The following is a 23664-nucleotide window of genomic DNA, read 5'->3' as shown; positions in this document are numbered from 1 at the left end:
TAAAGAATCCCAAGTCGTTTGATGATGCTGTTAAGATTGCTAGGGAAAAGGAAGGCAAGGTTTTGAAGCAGATGGAGATGGGTATATATCTGTATGAGGGTGTTGTGTCTACGAGGGATAAGCAGGTAAATTTGGTCGAGGTGGGTAAGAGTTCTATGCAAGGTTTGATCAGACCGGAGCTTCAAAGGCCGAGACAGGTGCAAAGGGGTATGTTTTATGTGCCTTCTGATTTTTTTCCAAAGTTTGAAAAGCATGTGCAGGTGGATGAAAAGCAGGTAAAGGAGCAAAGTGCAGATAAGAAGTTGCCAGTGGATTCTTCTTTGGATTTGGACGTGATGGCTGTACATGAGAGTGATCTGGATGACATGCATGCAGAGGGAAGCAAAGAGGATGATGCCTTGGGATTGGCTGATGATAAGAAGGAAGAGGAGCTGGATACAGGATGCTTTGAAGATGGTTCTTTGCCGGATTCTACAAGGGAGGAGGATGGGGTAGAGACTTGTGATGAAGTGAAGATGGCTCTGGATACAGATGTGGAGAGCGTGGAGGAAGACTCCATCATTATGGATTTTCTGGGACAGCTGGATGATGGTCTGGTACCTGCGATGAATGATGTGGATGATATTCCATCTGATGGATTATGTGCTGGGGAGTCTTTAGACGATGATACCAGGGGGGTTGGCAACACTCAAGAAAGTATGCATGTTGATTTGGCTGATGAGGAACGTTGTGAGGAGAGTAGTATGCCTGAGAATGATATTTGGGAAATTGCTAGCCTGGATGAGCAGGAACCAGAGGTGGAGATGGATGCTGACATGGTTGAGAGTGTAGCTAAGGCTACCTTACGTGTTGCTGAGATGCTGAAAGCAAGGTCCAAGGATGACAAGGATTCTAAGCCAGTTGAGCTGAATGATTGTGAAGAGATGCCTGAAGTACAAGAGCTGGAAGTGCTGGTGGACACTCCCATTGGAGAGGATGTGGATTTTGGTGTGCAGAAAGGTCAAGATGCTGAAACCTGGTCATTGGTGTTGATGAATGGGATGCTAGATGTTGTAATGCCACAGGTTTTGAAGACGAGGAGGTTTGTTGTGGGTGAAGAGCAAAGGCTTGAAGATGATGCTGTGTGGTCAGAGTCGGTGAATGCTGATCAGATGATGAATGGAAATGATTTTGTGGCCGATATGGTTGATGTTTGGTGTGCAGTGATGCAGCCTTGGTGTTTGACGGATGCTGGGGAATGGGATGGTGAGTTGTTGTTTCCTTTTGATCCTGGTGGATGACTATTGGAAATTGCTTTTGCTGCTGAGCACGAATGCTCTAGTAGCAGATGGGGGGGTGGCAAAGTATGTCAGGCGTTTTTCTGAGACGTCTTTTTGGCTAGTGTATATATGGTGTGTATGGCAGTTGTGAAGGGTTGGCTTTGAAATGCGTCTTCAGGTGTTCAGGGTGAACAGTTTGGTGTTGAGCTTGTTGCAGGCTTGTCTGGTGAAAGGTCAGATGGAGGTGATATCAACCATTTGGCAGCTCTCCGTGTGTACGTGTCCCCAAGGATTGTGGGTTGCATTTGGAAAGCGTATGGAGCATGGGCAAACAATTGATGATGGGCCAATGTAGTATTGGGCATTTGGTGTGAAAGCTAAGGGAGTGGCCATCTTAGGCAAAATAAAATAAATATTTAATATTATATGGCCAAAAAAGAAACGAAGGCGTGGAGCTTTGAGCTGCCGCCAGCGAGTGTATTCCAGAAGCTAGGAAGGTGGCAGGTCGGCGCATCGTGCAGAAAAGGTGAGACCGCCGTATTGTTGAAAGAGAGGCTCTGTGGGCGCAGCTGCAAGGAGTGGAGAAGGCCAGGAACGTGTGTCAGATGGGGGGTCTCGGGCGCAGCAGCAAGTGGTGAAAAGGCGTAGCTGTATGGGAGCCGCCTAGGAGTTGTTGGCGAGGACTGAGACGCCGCCCAGGTGACAGAAGGTACACACGGGGAGCCTCCCTGGTGAAGAACCGCAGCGGAGAGAGAACAAGGCGAGTACAGAGGTGGCTACGGTGACGGGAGCTGGTGTTAAAGACTGGACATGGAAGCCTTAGTTAGAGGGCTGGCGATGGATGACGTGGGCTGGTGGTACTGATGAGTCGCCGGCTATGAAAGAAAGGCGGTTTTTTGTGTGTGGCGCAGCAGCAGCTGCAAGGGAAGTGGAAGCACAGAGGGTTGTGACAACTGGTGGTAGCCGTATGTGCAGCCTTGTTGGAGAGGTGCGCAGCTGGTAGGTGGCTGTCGTGCAGAGGTGGTGGGGCTCCTTGTGAAGAGCCAGAAGTGAAGATTGCAGATAAGCTGCAGAGAAGTGTTCAAGCGGGCTGCTCTGACAGTGTTGGAGAAGGCAGTAGCTGGTGGGGCGCTGCCTGTGGGAAAGAGACAGGTGCTGGCATCAAGGGAGCTGCCAGCTAGGACAAAAGGGATGCAGATAAGCTGCAGGTGACAGGCTGGCTGGTGTGGGCTGCCTAGGAGACAGGACAGTGGACAGAGTGGGTGCCGAGTGAGACGGAGACAGGTGTTGCTGCTTGGTGGTGGGCCGGTAGCAAGGCAGATAAGCTGCCTGGGTTTGTTGCGAGCTGACAGAGGATCAGCACAGAGACAGAGAGTGAGAGAGAGATGATGGTCGAGCTGCTGCTGACGACACATGCAAAAGTGATGGGTCGCAGAGGACTCGAGGGTTAGCTGGTGTGGGCGCCTTCTGGAGTGAGAGTGGCCGGGTTCATTTTGGTGTGATTGGTATAGCAGGCAGGCGAGTGTTGTGGTGATCAGGGATGTGGTGTATCCTCGGCTGACAGGCCTGAGTGTTTTGTTTGTAAGTTGTGTGAGTAAAGCTTCTGTGTCGGGAGAAGCTTGTATGATGTTTTGATCTGGAATATATTGCTGGGTGTTTATCTTTGTCTATGGTGCCCCTGTTTTTGGCTGTCTGTCTGGCGTGGGTTGGGTGGTGAAGTGCGAGAATTGTTCCAGCCAGTGGCTGGTGGTGCCCCCGTTCGTGTTGTTATTCCAAGTTTGCGAGGTGGAAGGGCTATAGAGGCAGGTTCTTTCTTCTTTTTTTCACCTCACATCCTTCTGGTGCCCCCACTGAGGATAACTCTGGCATTGTGCTTTGGCGTGTGTTCCACTGAGGAGAGCTCTGAGGAGAGCTCATGGATTGTTACAGGCTGTCATGATGTGGTCTTATCCAGAGTTTCATGGCAGGAAGGGAGAAGATGTGTGTGACTTTTTGGAGCAGATGGAGCTGGCATGCATTAGCAATCATGTCACAGATGAAGAGCAGGTTCTGAGGCTGATAAGGATTTTCTTGAAGGGAGATGCCCGAAGCTGGCTGAAGGGTTTTGAAGCGCAGGATGCTGGTGTCTTGACCCTAGACAGGTTGAAGGAAGGCCTTTTGGAGCGTTTTCGGCAAGTGGAGGATCCTAATGTGCTTTGGCAGGAGCTGAGCGTCTTGAAGCAGGTACATGGGCAATCACTGGACGATTTTGTGAAGGTATTTACATGTTTGTGGAATAAGTGGTGTATGACATTGAAGCAGGAAGTTCCTCCAATGTTTTTGAAGAAGAACTTGTTTATTGATGGTTTGCTACCCCATTTAAGGATCAGGGTTGAGTTAAAGAATCCCAAGTCGTTTGATGATGCTGTTAAGATTGCTAGGGAAAAGGAAGGCAAGGTTTTGAAGCAGATGGAGATGGGTATATATCCGTATGAGGGTGTTGTGTCTACGAGGGATAAGCAGGTAAATTTGGTCGAGGTGGGTAAGAGTTCTATGCAAGGTTTGATCAGACCGGAGCTTCAAAGGCCGAGACAGGTGCAAAGGGGTATGTTTTATGTGCCTTCTGATTTTTTTCCAAAGTTTGAAAAGCATGTGCAGGTGGATGAAAAGCAGGTAAAGGAGCAAAGTGCAGATAAGAAGTTGCCAGTGGATTCTTCTTTGGATTTGGACGTGATGGCTGTACATGAGAGTGATCTGGATGACATGCATGCAGAGGGAAGCAAAGAGGATGATGCCTTGGGATTGGCTGATGATAAGAAGGAAGAGGAGCTGGATACAGGATGCTTTGAAGATGGTTCTTTGCCGGATTCTACAAGGGAGGAGGATGGGGTAGAGACTTGTGATGAAGTGAAGATGGCTCTGGATACAGATGTGGAGAGCGTGGAGGAAGACTCCATCATTATGGATTTTCTGGGACAGCTGGATGATGGTCTGGTACCTGCGATGAATGATGTGGATGATATTCCATCTGATGGATTATGTGTTGGGGAGTCTTTGGATGATGATACCAGGGGGGTTGGCAACACTCAAGAAAGTATGCATGTTGATTTGGCTGATGAGGAACGTTGTGAGGAGAGTAGTATGCCTGAGGATGATATTTGGGAAATTGCTAGCCTGGATGAGCAGGAACCAGAGGTGGAGATGGATGCTGACATGGTTGAGAGTGTAGCTAAGGCTACCTTACGTGTTGCTGAGATGCTGAAAGCAAGGTCCAAGGATGACAAGGATTCTAAGCCAGTTGAGCTGAATGATTGTGAAGAGATGCCTGAAGTACAAGAGCTGGAAGTGCTGGTGGACACTCCCATTGGAGAGGATGTGGATTTTGGTGTGCAGAAAGGTCAAGATGCTGAAACCTGGCCATTGGTGTTGATGAATGGGATGCTAGATGTTGTAATGCCACAGGTTTTGAAGACGAGGAGGTTTGTTGTGGGTGAAGAGCAAAGGCTTGAAGATGATGCTGTGTGGTCAGAGTCGGTGAATGCTGATCAGATGATGAATGGAAATGATTTTGTGGCCCATATGGTTGATGTTTGGTGTGCAGTGATGCAGCCTTGGTGTTTGATGGATGCTGGGGAATGGGATGGTGAGTTGTTGTTTCCTTTTGATCCTGGTGGATGACTATTGGAAATTGCTTTTGCTGCTGAGCATGAATGCTCTAGCAGATGGGGGGGTGGCAAAGTATGTCAGGCGTTTTTCTGAGACGTCTTTTTGGCTAGTGTATATATGGTGTGCATGGCAGTTGTGAAGGGTTGGCTTTGAAATGCGTCTTCAGGTGTTCAGGGTGAACAGTTTGGTGTTGAGCTTGTTGCAGGCTTGTCTGGTGAAAGGTCAGATGGAGGTGATATCAACCATTTGGCAGCTCTCCGTGTGTACGTGCCCCAAGGATTGTGGGTTGCATTTGGAAAGCGTATGGAGCATGGGCAAACAATTGATGATGGGCCAATGTAGTATTGGGCATTTGGTGTGAAAGCTAAGGGAGTGGCCATCTTAGGCAAAATAAAATAAATATTTAATATTATATGGCCAAAAAAGAAACGAAGGCGTGGAGCTTTGAGCTGCCGCCAGCGAGTGTATTCCAGAAGCTAGGAAGGTGGCAGGTCGGCGCATCGTGCAAAAAAGGTGAGACCGCCGTATTGTTGAAAGAGAGGCTCTGTGGGCGCAGCTGAAAGGAGTGGAGAAGGCCAGGAACGTGTGTCAGATGGGGGGTCTCGGGCGCAGCAGCAAGTGGTGAAAAGGCGTAGCTGTATGGGAGCCGCCTAGGAGTTGTTGGTGAGGACTGAGACGCCGCCCAGGTGACAGAAGGTACACATGGGGAGCCTCCCTGGTGAAGAACCACAGTGGAGAGAGAACAAGGCGAGTACAGAGGTGGCTACGGTGACAGGAGCTGGTGTTAAAGACTGGACGTGGAAGCCTTAGTTAGAGGGCTGGCGATGGATGACGTGGGCTGGTGGTACTGATGAGTCGTCGGCTATGAAAGAAAGGCGGTTTTTTGTGTGTGGCGCAGCAGCAGCTGCAAGGGAAGTGGAAGCACAGAGGGTTGTGACAACTGGTGGTAGCCGTATGTGCAGCCTTGTTGGAGAGGTGCGCAGCTGGTAGGTGGCTGTCGTGTAGAGGTGGTGGGGCTCCTTGTGAAGAGCCAGAAGTGAAGATTGCAGATAAGCTGCAGAGAAGTGTTCAAGCGGGCTGCTGACAGTGTTGGAGAAGGCAGTAGCTGGTGGGGCACTGCCTGTGGGAAAGAGACAGGTGCTGGCATCAAGGGAGCTGCCAGCTAGGACAAAAGGGATGCAGATAAGCTGCAGGTGACAGGCTGGCTGGTGTGGGCTGCCTAGGAGACAGGACAGTGGACAGAGTGGGTGCCGAGTGAGACGGAGACAGGTGTTGCTGCTTGGTGGTGGGCCGGTAGCAAGGCAGATAAGCTGCCTGGGTTTGTTGCGAGCTGACAGAGGATCAGCACAGAGACAGAGAGTGAGAGAGAGATGATGGTCGAGCTGCTGCTGACGACACATGCAGAAGTGATGGGTCGCAGAGGACTCGAGGGTTAGCTGGTGTGGGCGACTTCTGGAGTGAGAGTGGCCGGGTTCATTCTGGTGTGATTGGTACAGCAGGCAGGCGAGTGCTGTGGTGATCAGGGATGTGGTGTATCCTCGGCTGACAGGCCTGAGTGTTTTGTTTGTAAGTTGTGTGAGTAAAGCTTCTGTGTCGGGAGAAGCTTGTATGATGTTTTGATCTGGAATATATTGCTGGGTGTTTATCTTTGTCTATGGTGCCCCTGTTTTTGGCTGTCTGTCTGGCGTGGGTTGGGTGGTGAAGTGCGAGAATTGTTCCAGCCGGTGGCTGGTGGTGCCCCCGTTCGTGTTGTTATTCCAAGTTTGCGAGGTGGAAGGGCTATAGAGGCAGGTTCTTTCTTCTTTTTTTCACCTCACATCCTTCTGGTGCCCCCACTGAGGATAACTCTGGCATTGTGCTTTGGCGTGTGTTCCACTGAGGAGAGCTCAGGGATTGTTACAGGCTGTCATGATGTGGTCTTATCTAGAGTTTCATGGCAGGAAGGGAGAAGATGTGTGTGACTTTTTGGAGCGGATGGAGCTGGCATGCATTAGCAATCATGTCACAGATGAAGAGCAGGTTCTGAGGCTGATAAGGATTTTCTTGAAGGGAGATGCCCGAAGCTGGCTGAAGGGTTTTGAAGCGCAGGATGCTGGTGTCTTGACCCTAGACAGGTTGAAGGAAGGCCTTTTGGAGCGTTTTCGGCAAGTGGAGGATCCTAATGTGCTTTGGCAGGAGCTGAGCGTCTTGAAGCAGGTACATGGGCAATCACTGGACGATTTTGTGAAGGTATTTACATGTTTGTGGAATAAGTGGTGTATGACATTGAAGCAGGAAGTTCCTCCAATGTTTTTGAAGAAGAACTTGTTTATTGATGGTTTGCTACCCCATTTAAGGATCAGGGTTGAGTTAAAGAATCCCAAGTCGTTTGATGATGCTGTTAAGATTGCTAGGGAAAAGGAAGGCAAGGTTTTGAAGCAGATGGAGATGGGTATATATCCGTATGAGGGTGTTGTGTCTACGAGGGATAAGCAGGTAAATTTGGTCGAGGTGGGTAAGAGTTCTATGCAAGGTTTGATCAGACCGGAGCTTCAAAGGCCGAGAGAGGTGCAAAGGGGTATGTTTTATGTGCCTTCTGATTTTTTTCCAAAGTTTGAAAAGCATGTGCAGGTGGATGAAAAGCAGGTAAAGGAGCAAAGTGCAGATAAGAACGTGCCAGTGGATTCTTCTTTGGATTTGGACGTGATGGCTGTACATGAGAGTGATCTGGATGACATGCATGCAGAGGGAAGCAAAGAGGATGATGCCTTGGGATTGGCTGATGATAAGAAGGAAGAGGAGCTGGATACAGGATGCTTTGAAGATGGTTCTTTGCCGGATTCTACAAGGGAGGAGGATGGGGTAGAGACTTGTGATGAAGTGAAGATGGCTCTGGATACAGATGTGGAGAGCGTGGAGGAAGACTCCATCATTATGGATTTTCTGGGACAGCTGGATGATGGTCTGGTACCTGCGATGAATGATGTGGATGATATTCCATCTGATGGATTATGTGCTGGGGAGTCTTTGGACGATGATACCAGGGGGGTTGGCAACACTCAAGAAAGTATGCATGTTGATTTGGCTGATGAGGAACGTTGTGAGGAGAGTAGTATGCCTGAGGATGATATTTGGGAAATTGCTAGCCTGGATGAGCAGGAACCAGAGGTGGAGATGGATGCTGACATGGTTGAGAGTGTAGCTAAGGCTACCTTACGTGTTGCTGAGATGCTGAAAGCAAGGTCCAAGGATGACAAGGATTCTAAGCCAGTTGAGCTGAATGATTGTGAAGAGATGCCTGAAGTACAAGAGCTGGAAGTGCTGGTGGACACTCCCATTGGAGAGGATGTGGATTTTGGTGTGCAAAAAGGTCAAGATGCTGAAACCTGGCCATTGGTGTTGATGAATGGGATGCTAGATGTTGTAATGCCACAGGTTTTGAAGACGAGGAGGTTTGTTGTGGGTGAAGAGCAAAGGCTTGAAGATGATGCTGTGTGGTCAGAGTCGGTGAATGCTGATCAGATGATGAATGGAAATGATTTTGTGGCCCATATGGTTGCTGTTTTGGTGTGCAGTGATGCAGCCTTGGTGTTTGACGGATGCTGGGGAATGGGATGGTGAGTTGTTGTTTCCTTTTGATCCTGGTGGATGACTATTGGAAATTGCTTTTGCTGCTGAGCATGAATGCTCTAGCAGATGGGGGGGTGGCAAAGTATGTCAGGCATTTTTCTGAGACGTCTTTTTGGCTAGTGTATATATGGTGTGCATGGCAGTTGTGAAGGGTTGGCTTTGAAATGTGTCTTCAGGTGTTCAGGGTGAACAGTTTGGTGTTGAGCTTGTTGCAGGCTTGTCTGGTGAAAGGTCAGATGGAGGTGATATCAACCATTTGGCAGCTCTCCGTGTGTACGTGTCCCCAAGGATTGTGGATTGCATTTGGAAAGCGTATGGAGCATGGGCAAACAATTGATGATGGGCCAATGTAGTATTGGGCATTTGGTGTGAAAGCTAAGGGAGTGGCCATCTTAGGCAAAATAAAATAAATATTTAATATTATATGGCCAAAAAAGAAACAAAGGCGTGGAGCTTTGAGCTGCCGCCAGCGAGTGTATTCCAGAAGCTAGGAAGGTGGCAGGTCGGCGCATCGTGCAGAAAAGGTGAGACCGCCGTATTGTTGAAAGAGAGGCTCTGTGGGCGCAGCTGCAAGGAGTGGAGAAGGCCAGGAACGTGTGTCAGATGGGGGTCTCGGGCGCAGTAGCAAGTGGTGAAAAGGCGTAGCTGTATGGGAGCCGCCTAGGAGTTGTTGGCGAGGACTGAGACGCCGCCCAGGTGACAGAAGGTACACACGGGGAGCCTCCCTGGTGAAGAACCGCAGCGGAGAGAGAACAAGGCGAGTACAGAGGTGGCTACGGTGACGGGAGCTGGTGTTAAAGACTGGACGTGGAAGCCTTAGTTAGAGGGCTGGCGATGGATGACGTGGGCTGGTGGTACTGATGAGTCGCCGGCTATGAAAGAAAGGCGGTTTTTTGTGTGTGGCGCAGCAGCAGCTGCAAGGGAAGTGGAAGCATAGAGGGTTGTGACAACTGGTGGTAGCCGTATGTGCAGCCTTGTTGGAGAGGTGCACAGCTGGTAGGTGGCTGTCGTGCAGAGGTGGTGGGGCTCCTTGTGAAGAGCCAGAAGTGAAGATTGCAGATAAGCTGCAGAGAAGTGTTCAAGCGGGCTGCTGACAGTGTTGGAGAAGGCAGTAGCTGGTGGGGCGCTGCCTGTGGGAAAGAGACAGGTGCTGGCATCAAGGGAGCTGCCAGCTAGGACAAAAGGGATGCAGATAAGCTACAGGTGACAGGCTAGCTGGTGTGGGCTGCCTAGGAGACAGGACAGTGGACAGAGTGGGTGCCGAGTGAGACGGAGACAGGTGTTGCTGCTTTGGTGGTGGGCCGGTAGCAAGGCAGATAAGCTGCCTGGGTTTGTTGCGAGCTGACAGAGGATCAGCACAGAGACAGAGAGTGAGAGAGAGATGATGGTCGAGCTGCTGCTGACGACACATGCAGAAGTGATGGGTCGCAGAGGACTCGAGGGTTAGCTGCTGGTGTGGGCGCCTTCTGGAGTGAGAGTGGCCGGGTTCATTCTGGTGTGATTGGTACAGCAGGCAGGCGAGTGTTGTGGTGATCAGGGATGTGGTGTATCCTCGGCTGACAGGCCTGAGTGTTTTGTTTGTAAGTTGTGTGAGTAAAGCTTCTGTGTCGGGAGAAGCTTGTATGATGTTTTGATCTGGAATATATTGCTGGGTGTTTATCTTTATCTATGGTGCCCCTGTTTTTGGCTGTCTGTCTGGCGTGGGTTGGGTGGTGAAGTGCGAGAATTGTTCCAGCCGGTGGTGGCTGGTGGTGCCCCCGTTCGTGTTGTTATTCCAAGTTTGCGAGGTGGAAGGGCTATAGAGGCAGGTTCTTTTTCTTTTTTTCACCTCACATCCTTCTGGTGCCCCCACTGAGGATAACTCTGGCATTGTGCTTTGGCGTGTGTTCCACTGAGGAGAGCTCAGGGATTGTTACAGGCTGTCATGATGTGGTCTTATCTAGAGTTTCATGGCAGGAAGGGAGAAGATGTGTGTGACTTTTTGGAGCGGATGGAGCTGGCATGCATTAGCAATCATGTCACAGATGAAGAGCAGGTTCTGAGGCTGATAAGGATTTTCTTGAAGGGAGATGCCCGAAGCTGGCTGAAGGGTTTTGAAGCGCAGGATGCTGGTGTCTTGACCCTAGACAGGTTGAAGGAAGGCCTTTTGGAGCGTTTTCGGCAAGTGGAGGATCCTAATGTGCTTTGGCAGGAGCTGAGCGTCTTGAAGCAGGTACATGGGCAATCACTGGACGATTTTGTGAAGGTATTTACATGTTTGTGGAATAAGTGGTGTATGACATTGAAGCAGGAAGTTCCTCCAATGTTTTTGAAGAAGAACTTGTTTATTGATGGTTTGCTACCCCATTTAAGGATCAGGGTTGAGTTAAAGAATCCCAAGTCGTTTGATGATGCTGTTAAGATTGCTAAGGAAAAGGAAGGCAAGGTTTTGAAGCAGATGGAGATGGGTATATATCCGTATGAGGGTGTTGTGTCTACGAGGGATAAGCAGGTAAATTTGGTCGAGGTGGGTAAGAGTTCTATGCAAGGTTTGATCAGACCGGAGCTTCAAAGGCCGAGACAGGTGCAAAGGGGTATGTTTTATGTGCCTTCTGATTTTTTTCCAAAGTTTGAAAAGCATGTGCAGGTGGATGAAAAGCAGGTAAAGGAGCAAAGTGCAGATAAGAAGTTGCTAGTGGATTCTTCTTTGGATTTGGACGTGATGGCTGTACATGAGAGTGATCTGGATGACATGCATGCAGAGGGAAGCAAAGAGGATGATGCCTTGGGATTGGCTGATGATAAGAAGGAAGAGGAGCTGGATACAGGATGCTTTGAAGATGGCTCTTTGCCGGATTCTACAAGGGAGGAGGATGGGGTAGAGACTTGTGATGAAGTGAAGATGGCTCTGGATACAGATGTGGAGAGCGTGGAGGAAGACTCCATCATTATGGATTTTCTGGGACAGCTGGATGATGGTCTGGTACCTGCGATGAATGATGTGGATGATATTCCATCTGATGGATTATGTGCTGGGGAGTCTTTGGACGATGATACCAGGGGGGTTGGCAACACTCAAGAAAGTATGCATGTTGATTTGGCTGATGAGGAACGTTGTGAGGAGAGTAGTATGCCTGAGGATGATATTTGCGAAATTGCTAGCCTGGATGAGCAGGAACCAGAGGTGGAGATGGATGCTGACATGGTTGAGAGTGTAGCTAAGGCTACCTTACGTGTTGCTGAGATGCTGAAAGCAAGGTCCAAGGATGACAAGGATTCTAAGCCAGTTGAGCTGAATGATTGTGAAGAGATGCCTGAAGTACAAGAGCTGGAAGTGCTGGTGGACACTCCCATTGGAGAGGATGTGGATTTTGGTGTGCAGAAAGGTCAAGATGCTGAAACCTGGCCATTGGTGTTGATGAATGGGATGCTAGATGTTGTAATGCCACAGGTTTTGAAGACGAGGAGGTTTGTTGTGGGTGAAGAGCAAAGGCTTGAAGATGATGCTGTGTGGTCAGAGTCGGTGAATGCTGATCAGATGATGAATGGAAATGATTTTGTGGCCCATATGGTTGATGTTTGGTGTGCAGTGATGCAACCTTGGTGTTTGACGGATGCTGGGGAATGGGATGGTGAGTTGTTGTTTCCTTTTGATCCTGGTGGATGACTATTGGAAATTGCTTTTGCTGCTGAGCATGAATGCTCTAGCAGATGGGGGGGTGGCAAAGTATGTCAGGCGTTTTTCTGAGACGTCTTTTTGGCTAGTGTATATATGGTGTGCATGGCAGTTGTGAAGGGTTGGCTTTGAAATGCGTCTTCAGGTGTTCAGGGTGAACAGTTTGGTGTTGAGCTTGTTGCAGGCTTGTCTGGTGAAAGGTCAGATGGAGGTGATATCAACCATTTGGCAGCTCTCCGTGTGTACGTGCCCCAAGGATTGTGGGTTGCATTTGGAAAGCGTATGGAGCATGGGCAAACAATTGATGATGGGCCAATGTAGTATTGGGCATTTGGTGTGAAAGCTAAGGGAGTGGCCATCTTAGGCAAAATAAAATAAATATTTAATATTATATGGCCAAAAAAGAAACGAAGGCGTGGAGCTTTGAGCTGCCGCCAGCGAGTGTATTCCAGAAGCTAGGAAGGTGGCAGGTCGGCGCATCGTGCAGAAAAGGTGAGACTGCCGTATTGTTGAAAGAGAGGCTCTGTGGGCGCAGCTGAAAGGAGTGGAGAAGGCCAGGAACGTGTGTCAGATGGGGGGTCTCGGGCGCAGCAGCAAGTGGTGAAAAGGCGTAGCTGTATGGGAGCCGCCTAGGAGTTGTTGGTGAGGACTGAGACGCCGCCCAGGTGACAGAAGGTACACATGGGGAGCCTCCCGGGTGAAGAACCACAGCGGAGAGAGAACAAGGCGAGTACAGAGGTGGCTACGGTGACAGGAGCTGGTGTTAAAGACTGGACGTGGAAGCCTTAGTTAGAGGGCTGGCGATGGATGACGTGGGCTGGTGGTACTGATGAGTCGCTGGCTATGAAAGAAAGGCGGTTTTTTGTGTGTGGCGCAGCAGCAGCTGCAAGGGAAGTGGAAGCACAGAGGGTTGTGACAACTGGTGGTAGCCGTATGTGCAGCCTTGTTGGAGAGGTGCGCAGCTGGTAGGTGGCTGTCGTGCAGAGGTGGTGGGGCTCCTTGTGAAGTGCCAGAAGTGAAGATTGCAGATAAGCTGCAGAGAAGTGTTCAAGCGGGCTGCTGACAGTGTTGGAGAAGGCAGTAGCTGGTGGGGCGCTGCCTGTGGGAAAGAGACAGGTGCTGGCATCAAGGGAGCTGCCAGCTAGGACAAAAGGGATGCAGATAAGCTGCAGGTGACAGGCTGGCTAGTGTGGGCTGCCTAAGAGACAGGACAGTGGACAGAGTGGGTGCCGAGTGAGACGGAGACAGGTGTTGCTGCTTGGTGGTGGGCCGGTAGCAAGGCAGATAAGCTGCCTAGGTTTGTTGCGAGCTGACAGAGGATCAGCACAGAGACAGAGAGTGAGAGAGAGATGATGGTCGAGCTGCTGCTGACGACACATGCAGAAGTGATGGGTCGCAGAGGACTCGAGGGTTAGCTGGTGTGGGCGCCTTCTGGAGTGAGAGTGGCCGGGTTCATTCTGGTGTGATTGGTACAGCAGGCAGGCGAGTGTTGTGGTGATCAGGGATGTGGTGTATCCTCGGCTGACAGGCCTGAGTGTTTTGTTTGTAAGTTGTGTGAGTAAAGCTTCTGTGTCGGGAGAAGCTTGTATGATGTTTTGATCTGGAATATATTGCTGGGTGTTTATCTTTGTCTATGGTGCCCCTGTTTTTGGCTGTCTGTCTGGCGTGGGTTGGGTGGTGAAGTGCGAGAATTGTTCCAGCCGGTGGCTGGTGGTGCCCCCGTTCGTGTTGTTATTCCAAGTTTGCGAGGTGGAAGGGCTATAGAGGCAGGTTCTTTCTTCTTTTTTTCACCTCACAGTAGCCTTAGCATTCATTGTAGCCCACTTAATCTACTCCACTATAGGGTCTTCAAAAGAAGGAGGAGTTGTAGAGATCGTGCTTGTATCCTCGTCTAATCTCCTATGGGTCATAACTTGGTTTTCACCTTTACCCATCTTCTTAGCTCATCTGATTTGTTTATATTTAGACACCTCCCCTTTGACCATTGGAGAGTCCCCTTTTTGCTTTGACCTCAAATGAGTGAGAGCATAGAAAGGTATTAGGATCACCTTTTCAATTTTCACACTTATTATTATGTTTCACACTTACTAGGGTCACCTTTTCAATTTTCACACTTATTAGTATGTTTCACACTTACTAGGGTCACCTTTTCAATTTGCACACTTATTAGGATGATGATACTAGCACCTTTTGAATTTTCACACTTATTATTATGTTGCACACTTACTAGGGTCACCGTTTTAATGTGCACGCTTATTAGTAGGATGATACTAGCACCATATTTAGGGGTTGCATGGTTGACTGTTGTAGAGTCATTCATGATGGTTGGACAATCCATGAAGAGATATTCCACATCACATTCATCGCATGGTTGCTACACCCATGGTGGTGGACATCTTCTACATCACATTTATTGCATGTTAGAGTCAATGGAGCTATAGCTTGGATTGGTGATATGTTCTTCATTGAGCATTCCACGACTTTGTGGGGTCTTGTTGATGATAATAGCACCATAAAGGAGCACCGTAGAGGAATTTTATGTTTGACCCTTGGGATTTTACCTTTTCTTAGAAAATTGAAATTACCTTATGGTCATAATAGTAGTTGGGATCAATGTTTAGTTCTTGGTATATTAACTTTTCTTGAGAAATCAAAATTGATATTCCCTTATGGTCTAATAATAGTTGGCTGATTTTTGGGATGTTTCTTTATGTAACAAAGATTTGTTACATCATTCAGCTTATTCCCCATGTTTGTTGGTTCCTTGATCTTATCACTTTTAGTTGATTTGAGCCACTCTCTTGGTACTTAAGGTTAGTAAGACAAGTGTATGTAATGGCACTTGAGGTGTCCTATACACTCTTCTTTAGGTGTTTGTGGTGTTAACTTTGACGGAAGCAAAGCTGCAAACACTCACTCACTCAATGTTCATAAAGCAAAAAGAATATAAGGGAGAGAGAGTGTGTAGAAGGCTTATTCACTAGGAGAAAGAGATCAAGGTATAATGAAGTACAAAATGAACAACCCTAAACTAAAGATGAGGTTACTTATATACTAGCTAACCCTAAGATGCCCCCTCACACTTGGATGGCCATGGGGAAAAACCCAATGGGACAAAAGTGCCCACGGCATAAGTACATGATGTTCTCACAGTGTAGTACTACCAAATACCTAACAAACCTTCCTATAGTACAAATGTGAGATTTGTTGAGATTGTAGATCAATCTTTGAAAAGAAAGAGGCCCAAAGCTTTGTAAAAGGCCTCAAACTTTTTACATAATAAAGCTTCAGTAAAAAGATCTGCCACATTATTATATGTATTACAAAATAGATCAGATTGATCTCTCCTCCATGAAGTCTCACATAGTTATAATGTACTTTAATGTGCTTAGTCCTAGTATGAAAGATACTAGGATTATTTGTAACTTTCATTGAACTTTGTCTACTGTCAGTGAGAATAGGAGTAAGGGTGTTGGAAGGGACAAAAAGATCTCCATCAATCTTCTCAACCATACACATTCTCAACAGTCATAGTGAACATTGCTTTGTATTCAGCTTCACAAGATGATGTTGCCATAGTTGTGGTTATTTCTTGCTTAGCCAAGTTATGCATGAAACAATTTCAAGATATGGACTGTCCTGTATCATAATTACCTACCCAATTAGAATCACTGAAGGCCTATAGTTGTAAATCACCCCCTTGGCATAAAACAATCCAAGACCTTAAGTTCCTTGTAAGTATTAAGAGATATGTTTAGCTATCTGCCATGGACAATGCATGAACTTTGAAAGTTTTGACACACCATACTAGATGTCTGGTCGTGAGTTACACAAATAGATTAGGCATCTAATATCTTAATCATAAGTGGCTATGTCAAATGGTTCATCGGCATCCTAAAACTAAGTTTTACATCAGGTTCCATTAGCATAGATATTGATTTGTAAATTTTTTTTATTGAACCTCTTGAGCAGTGCCTTGATGTACTTGGACTGCTTAATGACTATAACATTATCTTATTGTGTAAATTGCATACCCATATAGTAGTACAAAAGACCAAGGTCTGACATCTCAAAATTTGATACAAGGTTAGCCTTAAAGGCTATAATGAAATTCTCATTGGTGCTGCTTGTCTCATTAGCATGTCATCTACCTAGAGAGAGAATGACAACAAGCGAATCTTGCTTGTTGATTTTCACATATAAAGTGCTTTTTGTAGGACTATTTTGAAATCTCTATCCAATTAAATAGGCATAAATATTCAAGCACCAAGATTAGGGAGCTTGTTTCAAACCATATAAAGCTTTATTAAGCTTATATACCTTCTATTCTTGACCACCAGTTTGCGAAAATCTAGTTGGTTGACTTATATAAACTTGTTGCATATCACCATTCAAGAATGATGTTTTGATATCAGTGCACTTTCCATCCATGATGGGATACCAAAGTGTTAACAAATCGAACAGTGGTCATACGAGAAGTGGAAGCAAAACTTTTATGATTATCAATCCCTAGGTATAATCTTTTGCAACAAGTCTAGCCTTGAATCCCAATCAATCCATTTCGCTTTCTCTTGATTTAAAAACCCACTTAATACCAATAGATTTCTCGCTAAGTGGTAGATTCACTAAATCCCAAGTACCATTTTTCTAAATGGAATGACTTCCATCTTGCATGGATTTCACCCAATTTGGATCTTCTTGACCCTCTTCAAAAGATCAAGTTTATCTACATCATTAAGAGAACTAAGAAATATAAACTTGGTAGTAATATCTACTAAAGAAGTGGTTCAAGTACCAAATCTTTTGCTTTGCAAAGGAGTAGAAATTTTTCTATCCTACAAGGTGCTTAGTCATCTAGGCATAACCCTAGATTCATTTATTGTTGCTGATCTTTTAGCATTTATTGCATCTTCTAGTAGCTAATCCAAAGTTGTGCATCAATTCTTTGAGAAATAGATTGGTTGATTTGCTGATCCTTCAACATTTATTGTATCTTCTATAAAGTTAATTTAAAGTTGGTGCATTAATTCTTTGGCATTTCTCCCTTGCAACAAACAAGGATTAGTAAGCAAAATTTGATGAAAATCAACAAAAAATGACACATGTTATCCATCAAACATGTTAGGTGAATTAGCATGCATGCTTATTGGATTCCATCATTAGATAGGCATTATCCTTTGTGATAATGGCATCCTTGATAATAATCTTCTTAGTAGTGGATTGTAGAGATGATAACCTTTTCTTTCAGCAGTATAGCCAATGAAAATTCTTTTCATTGCCTTGTCATTAAGCTTTGTTTTGTTTTGTGATGGCACATGTGCATATAACAAACAACCAAAAACATGCATGTGTTCAACCTTAGATTTTTTATTGAACCAAACCTCACAAGGAGTGACAGGCTTCAAAGCTTTAGTGGGACACCTATTCAACACATACATAGCATAAAGAACTCCTTCCATCCAAAACTTATGTGGAACCTGCTAACCTTTAACCATGCATCGAACCAGCTCTATGAGAGTCCTATTTTGTCTCTCAGCAACACCATTTTTATATGGTATACTAAGGAGTTTTACACTGATTCTTAATGCCTTTTTGTGCCAAAAAATCTTTGAATGTATTAGACATATATTCCTCCCTATTGGAACATAGAGTTTGAATCTTTAAGCTAGTTTTATTTTTAACCATGGCAACAAAGTGCTGAAAATGAGAAAATGCCTTTGATTTTTATTTCATAGGGTAAGACCAACCATTGTATTTACTACAATCATTAATGAATGTTTATAAGTTTCCTCCTAAAGAAGTAGTCAACACACATCACTGGATATGAGCTACAATTTGTGATCAGATCTATCTACTACATTCTTTGGGAAAGGGTAGCAAGCAAGTTTGCTAAGGATGCATCCTTCATAAACATATCTTGGTGATGATCGAAAGTAAGCTTAAACTGAAATGTATAGTTGCTATTGAACAATTTGCAAACTACCTAAAAATTAGCAATACAATTAGACGATTTGAGAGGGTAAAATCAAACAATTCGAGAAGGTAGAATTAAACGATCTAAGAATGTGGAATCCACCGCGTTGATCCTAAAATGTAGACTTGGATGATCCAAGAAGTGGAATCAGTCAATCCTTGAAAGTAGACTTGGGCAATTAAAGAAAGTAGAATCAATCGATCCAAAAAGTAGAATTGAGCAATTAAGAAGAATTAATTGATCCAAAAAGTAAAATCAGATGATTTAAGAAGTTGGAATCGGTTGATGTAAAAAGGTTGAATCGATGATCCCAAAAAGGTAAAATTGATTGATTTTTGAAGATGTAGAATTGGACGATCCAAGAAATCAACAATTTAAGAGTTGAATTGATTGATTGCAAAACATGTAAATGATGATAGAATCGGGTAATTGCACCCAAAAATGATCACAAAATCGGGTGCTTAGGCTCGAAAATGATCACAAAATCGAGTAACTATACCAAAAAATAACCTGAGGAGAAAGAGAAAATTCTATCTGCCACATGTCACCTGCTCTACTAGTAAAGCAGTAGAAAAGTGGAATCAAATTGTTTTGATGAAAAGATTTAACTGTAAGTGAAACAATCCAACTGTTCCAACCATGAGAAAATTTAAAAATTACAATTGTGTTGAATTTCTTGGCTATAGCTTGAATCCCTTGTATAAATTAATTGTATGGGAGCTTATTATTGAAGTAGAAGTGCTGATTCAAAATGAGAAAGCCTCCTTCATAGTACAGAGTGTAAGAGAGCTTCAATGGAAGCTTTAATGGAAAACTTCAAACTAAGATGCAAGAACCTAATTAAAGGTAAGTAGAACAAGCTATGGAAAGCTTGGACACAAGCTATGAAATCTTGCACATAGTGTAACGAAAAACACCAGAAAGCAATCTATGGAAAATTCTTACTCTGATAGCACTCTTAGCTTTGATGGAAAGAAATCTACAAACACTCGCTCACTCAATATTCACAAAAGAAAGAGAATAAGGGAGAGAGTGTGTAAAAGGCTTTTTCATACTAGGAGCAAGATTTCAAGTTATAATGAAGTACATAATGAATAGCAACCCTAAACTAAAGATGAGGTTGCTTATATACTAGGGAACACTAAGGTGCTCGTTCACACGTGGATGGTCATGGGGAAAACCCTAGTGGGACAAAAGTGCCCATGGCATAAGTATATTGTCCTCATAGTGTAGTACTACCAAATATCTAACATGTGGCACTCACTGTCTTGGGAAAGATGGTAAGGCAAGTGGGGGTTTGTTGTTGATAAGACATAGCATTAGTAACATGAGGATAAAAACATTGATTAGTTCCATGATCATCCCATTGCACAAAATGTGCATAGTAAAATGATGGGCTTTTGTCCTGATTGAGGACACCCAAGGCTCATATTGTTTTGGTGGCATATAGCACACAATGTGCATAGTAAAATATGGTTTTGGTGGCATATAGCACAATAAATTAGATCCCTTTAAGTGGTAAAGTATTGGCCTTTACCCTACTTGAGGACACTCAAGACTCACTCAAGGCTTATATGGTTTTGGTGGCATATATCACACTAATTAGATCCCTTTAAGGATGCATTTAGAGATAACTAAGTGGGTATTCATTACTCAAACTTACCTTTCATGTTATTATCCAGCCTAATGGCTAGTCAACCAGCCATGATTGTAATTTCCTTATGGATGCATCTAGAGATAACTAAGTGGGTATTCATTTTATTGAAACTTACCTTTCATGTTATTATCCAGCCTAATGGCTCCTCGACACTTGTTAAAGGCAAAGGAGACAATTCACTGTAGGTGACTGTTAAAGCATAGCCATCATGTGCGAAATTAGCTTCCTCTGCAAAACCTTGCTACTTCTTTTTCTCCTCACTCTTTTTTCGCTTTTAGCAGTCCTCAATGAAGACCACATTTCCGACAATAGTTGCATCTCTTCTTCTCAGATTTCTCAGAAGAATTTGAATGGGCTTGTGCCTTACCTTAGGTTTAGCAGCACAAGGAGTCCAGGATTTCCCTTTGCCATAGTGGGATCTCAGATCCTTGTTTGATACAAGATAAAAATGTATCCATAGATTCACCATCTATCAGATGCTCCAAGTCAAGCTTTTTTCAAAGATAGGCAACTCGAGCTTCATTTTGCAGATCTGATATAGAGAGGCAAGTATATCCCATGCACCCTTAGTAGAAGTACATGATGGATGTGAGGAATGACGTGCCGTTTTTATAGGAAAGAGTAATCAAGGCATGTGCTTGTGCATCTTTAGCATCCCATTTGAGCTATTCACACAGCTGTAGACGGAATGGGTGCAGGGGGTATAATTCCACTGGAATTATATTCACTGGTTTTGACAATGGAAACTCTTGACATGTTGGCCATGAATGGAGGACCAATAGGTCTTAAGTTAGCTCCTGAGACATACACCCATAAGTTCTTTACCATTAGTACATGCCTTGTCATGTATGCCCACATTAGTGCCATCCAACTTATCATCAATGGATAGCATGCCAAGTAAATCATTAGTGTTTTTGGACATTTTACACGATAAAAAATGAGCAAACTAAAGTATATCTGACACAAGAAGTAGCTGCAAGTGACTCAAACTAAAATGCAAACTCACTAAATCAGCAATCTACAAGTTGGAAGCTGTAGACAGAATCGGCGGATGTGGTGCGAAATCAGTAGGTACAAAAGAACCTCCCCTTCACTCTCTGTAATCATCCCCTATTTCAGAATGCAAGAAAACATTGTTTTCCTTTGTTTTTGGCCTAGAGAGAGAGAATATTCTAGAGAGAGATAATACAGTTTTGAGATATTTTTGGATATAAAGTTATCCCTTTTATTTAAGATGAATTTCCCTAAAATAGAAGTTCAGAAAGAGTTTTCTAATATGCATTAGGAATTGATTGAATATGTGCATTAGACACCTTAGCCTAAGGGTCCACATTTAAAAAAAATTATGGATTAAGGTCCAAAGAGTGTTCTAAAGGGCCAATAGGGTTAAATCCAAGTGTTTGAATGAGAAAATGCAAGAATAAAAGAAAATACCCCAAAAAAGAGTAAAGTCTCACATAAGATGAAGAGTTGACTAGTACAGGTACTTAATAGTAAAAAAATGAGGGTTTATTAGTAAAAATTTAGAATTTTGACACCTCAAGAGCTCATGAAGGAGGTGCCTAGAATAAGCATCATTACTCTAATTTTTTAATAAAAAAAATGAGATATTTTCTCTCTCCTCTCACCTCTTTCAAACTAGATCAATAAAGTGGGCCTAACTAGTCCAAAATTTGTCCAAATTGGATTAAATTGAAGCTCGAAGCCTCTAGATTCTGGTTGGACTTGGTTGGTGGCCTCCCTCACCTATAAATAGACCCCCAATCCTTTGTATTTTCATATTGGAGTAATTTTATGCTAGTGTAATTTTTAGTTTAGTGTAATTCTCTATCTTGCCTCTCCATTGTGAAGCTTTGGGGCTTCACTAAACCTCTTCTTCTCTTGAAGATTACCCTTTTCCCTTGGTGGCCAAGCTTCTTCTTTGAGGGCTACACAATTCTAGAAAGGTAAAGAATCAAGCAAACCAAGGATAAGCCTAAACAATGAAGTTTATGCTCTCTTTTAATGTTAATCTTCTTCCTAACCTCCCTCATGCTTGTTGGGAAGTATTTTAATTTGTGGTTTTTCTCTTAAAACCATGCTTTTATTAATTTATAATGAATTAATGTTTATGTTTAAGCTTAGGTTTATCCATAAACTAACCTTTATATTAAAAGTGAAATTTTAACCATTTTCAATTCATAGAAAATTCGAGAAAGTTATGGCAAAACTTTATCATTAGAAAATGAAGGTTTATGCATAATAAATTTTATTCTAAAAGTATAATTTTGGGCATTCTCATTTCATAGAAAATGCAGGAAAACTATGGCAAAAATTTCAGCATCAGAAAATGAAATTGTGGAATTTTTAAGCATTCTAAATTCATAGAAAATGTGGGGAAGTTATGGTAAAATCTTTATCATTATAAAATGAAATTTATGCATAAATAATTTTTATATTAAAAGTGGAATTTTAAGCATTATCATTTCATAGAAAATGTGGGAAAGCTATGAAAAATTTTATATCATTAGAGAATGAATTTATGCATAATAGATTTTATGCTAAAAGTGAAATTTTACGCATTCTTAATTCATAGAAAACGTGGGAAAGTTATGGTAAAATCTTTATCTCATTAAAAAAAAAATTATGCATAAATAATTTTTATATTAAAAGTGAAATTTTAAGTATTATCATTTCATAAAAAATGTGGGAAAGCTATGGAAAAATTTATATCATTAGAGAATGAATTTATGCATAATAGATTTTATGCTAAAATTAGAGTTTTGAGCATTATTCATTTACTATAAAAATAAAGAAGGTTATGCACAAATTTTTTAGATTCATTCAATTTATGAGAATTATGAAAATGATTCATTTAGATAAAAATAAATTAGTGTTTATGCTAAAGAGAAAATATGGGTATAATTGATTTTGTAAATCCCATGAGATCGTATGCATAAATCTTTTATTCAAAAATGTAAGGTTCCCCCCTTCTAGGGGAAACACTTAAGATAGTCCACTAAGTCTTATCTTGGAGAAAATGTCCTACTCATCGACACCTTGACCATGCAGAGATTCAAGGATACGATTCATAGATAAGACCTAGTTCTATCTCGCAGGGGGAGCGTGGTCTTCTAAAAATTAAATTACCCATAGGGTAATTGATCATAATTTAGACAACTACTAGTCTTGATTCCTAGAGACAACGCTTTTTTCCTCATCTATGCAAGGCACAGCCCCACTGGCCTAGTCTTTTAGAATAGAATTGCCCGAGAACCTGTTTATATAGCGTAGGGCTTTCACTTCATATGTTGGAAAGTTACCCGACTGATCGGGTCCACCCGTCCATAAGGATGGTGCCGTCGAGGCATTCCATCCTCCCACCACTTTCCACCCTACTCATGCATCAATTTGTTTTCTAATTAATCCTACCACACTGTTTGACATAAATAAACATGTTCCTTAATTAAGGCCCTTTTCACAAGTTTTGTTGTTAAAACAGCCTTTTTCCACAGTATAATAATGCCAAAGATAAGATTTATAAAAATAGTTGATATATGAATCAATTCCATACAAGCCAAACCGGCTCTTTTATTCTTTTCCTTTATACTGCCGATGATCTAGAATTCGGCCTTCTAGCCTCTACATGCTGGGCAAAACCCTACGGGACCATACACCTCATTGTCGGCCGCTTTGGCGAGGACTCAAGCTGGCCTGTCGCCCTCTCAGGCTCCGTCGCTCGATCTTCCCGTCCCTCAGAGAGATGTCTACGCACTAGGGTGGGCTAATTCACCGCACTAGCCTTGGCACTCAGAACTAGGTAGCATCACAATCACTCGCCCTCAATCGGCAAACCTCATTCTCCCAATGGTATGAGGGATACCAT

Source organism: Cibotium barometz, chromosome 32, assembly GCF_041138505.1.
Source record: "Cibotium barometz isolate CiBa-2024 chromosome 32, ASM4113850v1, whole genome shotgun sequence".
NCBI classification, from domain to species: Eukaryota; Viridiplantae; Streptophyta; class Polypodiopsida; order Cyatheales; family Cibotiaceae; genus Cibotium; species Cibotium barometz.
Note: the sequence above shows the minus strand (reverse complement) of the source record.